A 4,613-nucleotide genomic window follows, 5' to 3' on the forward strand; every position below is an offset into this window, starting at 1 on the left:
GAAACTCTTAGTACTTGCTGAAATAAGAGTCTATGTGAGAAAGGACTGTGGAATCAGACCTGGTGTCAGGACAAATATTATTATTATTATTGGTCTGTCTCAGATTCAGGCCTTGTCATAAAGGCCCTGCCCTTTACTTTTGCATGTTTCATTAGCAGTACTGGCCCTGCAGTCATGTTAAACCCTAGCCCAATACTGAACCTGTTGCACTGATTTTATCACTGTTGTTCTGCACCCTATTGGGCCAGTGCAGGGTTAGACGGAGGCTGTCAAGTGTCCACCTGTCAGATGGCAGGTTCTGTAGTATCTGGCAGACTCTTTGGAACAGTTGTTATTTTATCCCTTGCTCTGCCCTGAAGCAACCAGCTGGGCTCTGGAACTGCCTATCTGGCTTCCTGGGAGGAAATATGAGCAAGGCCAGTCCAAGCCCAGTGCAGCCCAAAAACAATCAATTTTTGTAACAAAAAATTACAGTCATACCCTGTAATTTTAGCTGTCTGAGTGTAGCCCATTCTCCTTATTCAGGGAAAGTGCCCAATTTTGGCTCCAAGGCCTAAACTAGGAGCAGCAAAACCTTCAGGAGCTGGTCGTATCCAACCAAGAGAATCCTTTGCAGTGACATTCATCAGAATAAGAAAACAAATGGGGGCTCTCAGGCTTCAGGGCATAAGCTGATTACCAGCAGGGAGTCAAGAATAATTCTTGCCCAGTGTAATATAGTATTGTTCACATTTGTGGAGGCTTTATGCCTGCCTCTGGTATTTGGTATTAATCTTTGTTGGAAGCAAGATGCTGGATTAGCTGGACCAGTTGTCTGGTTCAGTATTCCTGTGCTCCTGTGTATGTGTAATACACAGCAACAAATACCTAAGCCAGTGATTCCCAACCAGGATGCTATGACGTCCTTCAAGGAGGCTGCCAGGTACCACACAATGTCAGCACTGTGAGGTGTGCAAACATGATTCACAAGATATGTGAATGGAGTCCAGAGCGTTAAAAACATCCTGCCCTGTTGTGGTCTTTCTGAGTTCTTTCCAACAGATGAATTGCTCTATTATTTTTCTGGAGCCAAAAAAAAAAAAGAGTGCAAGCTAAGAGGTGGCATTTTCTGCAAGTTGCCTTGAGGCTATTGTGGGGTGCTTCAAGTTTAAAAAAGTTGAGAGCCACTGACTTCGACACAGAAATAGATCCAGGATTTTACAAAGGGGTGTGTGGGAGCAGCAAACGGTATTGCAAGAGTTTTAGCCACTAACCAGGATGGGCAGACTGTACTGTGGGGCAGCAGCTGGGGATTTTTTAAAGCCCCAAATGAGGTAAGAATTCTTCCCTTTCCCTCCCTGCTCAGAGACATGTTGCCTCCCCTCCCCTTGCCTCCTTCCCCTACCTGCCACTGCTGCTCCCCACTACCCTAGGGCTGAGAGGTGCTTCAGCTGGGCTGAGTGGGTGCTGGGCTCAGCCAAAGACAGTGGTGGGTGGGTGGCTTCTCCTTCATCCTCCCCCCACTTGCTCCAAGGCTGGCAGGGAACACCTGCCTGCCACCACTGTCCTGGGCTGAGTCCAGCCACCATTCAGTCTGGCTGGAGTAAAACAGGAGTCTCCCTTATTTTTAGGATAGCGGGGCTAGTGGCAGTGGCAAGTAGGGGAGAGGGAAATGGGAGTGGGTGTTCCTGAAAGGGGACATGCCTCTGAGCACAGAGGGGAATGGAGGGAGGGAATTCTTACCTTCTCTGGGGACTTAAAAAAGTTCTCAGTTGCTGCTCCTGCTGTGTGATCAGAAGGGGGGTGGGGGTGGAGGAGGGAGGACGTGCCCATGCCTTTACCAGGATTTGCTAAAGTGTAGTTCTGGACCCTGATTCTGATTTCTGATCTTTTTAACCCTAGACCAGAGGTCAGCAACATATGGCCCATGGGCTGCATGTAGCTCATGGGGCTTTAGGGCTTTCCCTTTGCCTGTGCCTGTACTGAAGTTTGGCAGTGAGGAGCTGGCCCCTGATTCTGATTTCACTGGGCACATCTACACATTCAATTAATGCATTTTAGGTAATGCACATTAAATTTAGTACCTCCATTGTGAGGTACTAGAAACATGTGCGTCGGCCTATTCTAATGCACATTAGTTAAAGAACACTTTCTTATGATGCTTTAACATGCATTAAAATAGGTTAATATCCATTAAAGTGCATGTGTAGATGTACCTGGTGTAAATTTGGAGTTTCTCTACTGGAGATATATTTGAGAATGAATCAGGGCTGTGGAGTGTGATATAAGCAGAGTACTTCTTGCATGCAGTGCACTAGATGCAGTTGTTGAAGTCCTCTGCATCCAGCACCATGTCAGGGTGCTCCACTGGAAGAAGAAAAGGTTTTGTGATGCAGCTATGGCAACTATGGTGTCCCTTTAAGAAAGATCCTTTGCTAAGTAGAGCTGAACTCAGTCCCTTTCCTGTGAAACTAAGATGTCCTTTCACTTTTCCACAGTCAGCAGTTTATCAGTTCTCTTTCCTTATCTTGTTACAGGCGTGTTGGCTGAGAACAGAGGATTGATATTTTAACTGCACAGGGCTTCCTTGCGATTCTTACGCTGGCTGAGATCTTCTCTGCATTTCAAAACTTTTCCCAGAAGGAGGTGGGGGTGAAAAGCCTGATTGGTTCAAGGGGTTGGTAATAGGCAATAGGGCCTTTCACCTAGAACTTGATGGTTTAAAGCCAGAGTATGCTGGTACTTATGGAAAATCCTGTGTCATCATTACAGATGGCCATATGGTAGCTTGTGTGAAATGTATGGGGGGTTTCCCATGAGCTCCAGCTGGCAAAAATACCCCTGTCATACTACTATTAACACCTCTGTGGGCAAGACCACAAGTGGGGTCCAGCAGAGGCATAATGAACAGGGTTTGTGCATGGGAAAACCCTGCGGGAGAGTGGCAGGTAGGGGGGAGTTGTCACCGAGCACTGAAAAACCAGGGCAGTTCTGAGAGTGCGGTGGGCAGGGCACAGGGGTATTCCCTACATGAGGGACTCAATACCAGTCCTCGGCTGCTGCCGCTCGTCCTGCTGCTGTGGCCGAAGCATAATCTGACTGCCCAGGCTGTTGCTCTGACAGCAGCAGTGTGGTGTCTGTGTACCCAGCAGCTGCTGAGAGAGCAATTCTGTGGAGCTGCCTTTGCTGCTATGGTGCCAACTCTGCTGTGGTGGGGGGCAAGTGTGACGCCTTTCCTAAGTTCATGCCTGAGGCTGCTGCCCCACTCACCCACCGTTAGTTATGCTACTGAGATCCAGGAGAATGGGTTATGGATGCTGGACAACCCTCTTACCCTGGGAAGGGGGATTAGGTAAGTAAGTCTTGTCACTGCTCCTGCTGTACCTGCTCTGGGGAAAGAAGACTTCTGCTGCTAGGCTGTCCATGTGGCACAAGGTCAACTGGATGAGTCAAGGGGTTGGCAAGGGGCTATGAAATCTTTCAGTCCTGGGCCAGAGGGTGAGATGGTTGCTTCATGTGATGGATCCTTCTCCTGTGTGGGCAGACTGCTAACAAATGTTCCATATAATGCCAGATACGTCTGTCTACCGGACAGAGTCCCTTTCTCCTCTCCCCCACTGCATGCTAGATAATATGGACTTCCAGGCACTTCCAGTATGGGCTAATTCAAGCCAACAGCCTGGCAGAGAAAGGCTCTAAATCCCATTAGCAACCCTAGAGCCATTCCAGCCTTCAGACTCAGAGAGGGACTCCTTCATGAGCTCTGCCTTCCAGTATCCTGGTGGCTGGGCTCACACGATCCTGCCTGCTCAGCCTTCCTAGAAGCTCCAGTCTTTCTCTTTCCAGAACAAGGGCCTGCTGCTCCTGAAAGTAAAATAAAAGGAAATCCAAGCATTTCTGTGTGCCAGGGGGAGGGGGGCTTGGAGAGCTGATGGGTTTCCTGGATTTCAGGCCCTACCACGTGTGTTGCTTGCTGCTATAAAGCATCACAGGCAGCAGTGTGATACTGTACAGCAGGATCAGACTGCATATGAGAGAGAAGAGTAGGGACAGTGCTAGCAGAAAACCACCTTGATGCTTCTGTTTCTAATTTTCCCTAGCTATAGAAACAGTTCCTTCTGCTGCAGGGAATGAGCTCTCCTGAAATACCCATATGCAGACATCCCCCTTCAAAAGCTTATCATGGGAGGGGGTGGACATGGGGAACCTGTTATCTTGCCACTCCAGGATCCTCTCAGTGGCTTGTGGGGAGGAAGGGTGGCTCTGTGCCCCCTTCGGTTTCCCTTTAAATGGAAGCCCTGCCCACTGAAATTGACACAGTCCTCCTTGCCTGGCCAATGGGAGCCTTGGCTGGGTGTTCTGTTTGTTACAAGTTTCACATTGCTGGAAGACACAGAGGGAGAAACAGAGAGCTAGTGTGTGTGAGAGGGAGTGTGGATGAGGGGGGGAAGAGGGATAGGGGGGGGTGCGACAGAGAAAGAGAGAGGCGAGAGATGCCTGTTTGGAGCAGCAGGCATCAGGGGGAGAAAGAGATGGCATTTTAGACCATTATCATGAGCAGAGCCCAGGGCCTCTGCTGAAGATCTGTTCCATCTCTTAATAAACACATATTGCACCAAATGTCTCCTGTCCCT

The sequence above is a fragment of the Crocodylus porosus genome, unplaced genomic scaffold (genome assembly GCF_001723895.1).
Source record: "Crocodylus porosus isolate Cpor-Errol unplaced genomic scaffold, CroPor_comp1, whole genome shotgun sequence".
In the NCBI taxonomy this organism is placed as follows: Eukaryota; Metazoa; Chordata; order Crocodylia; family Crocodylidae; genus Crocodylus; species Crocodylus porosus.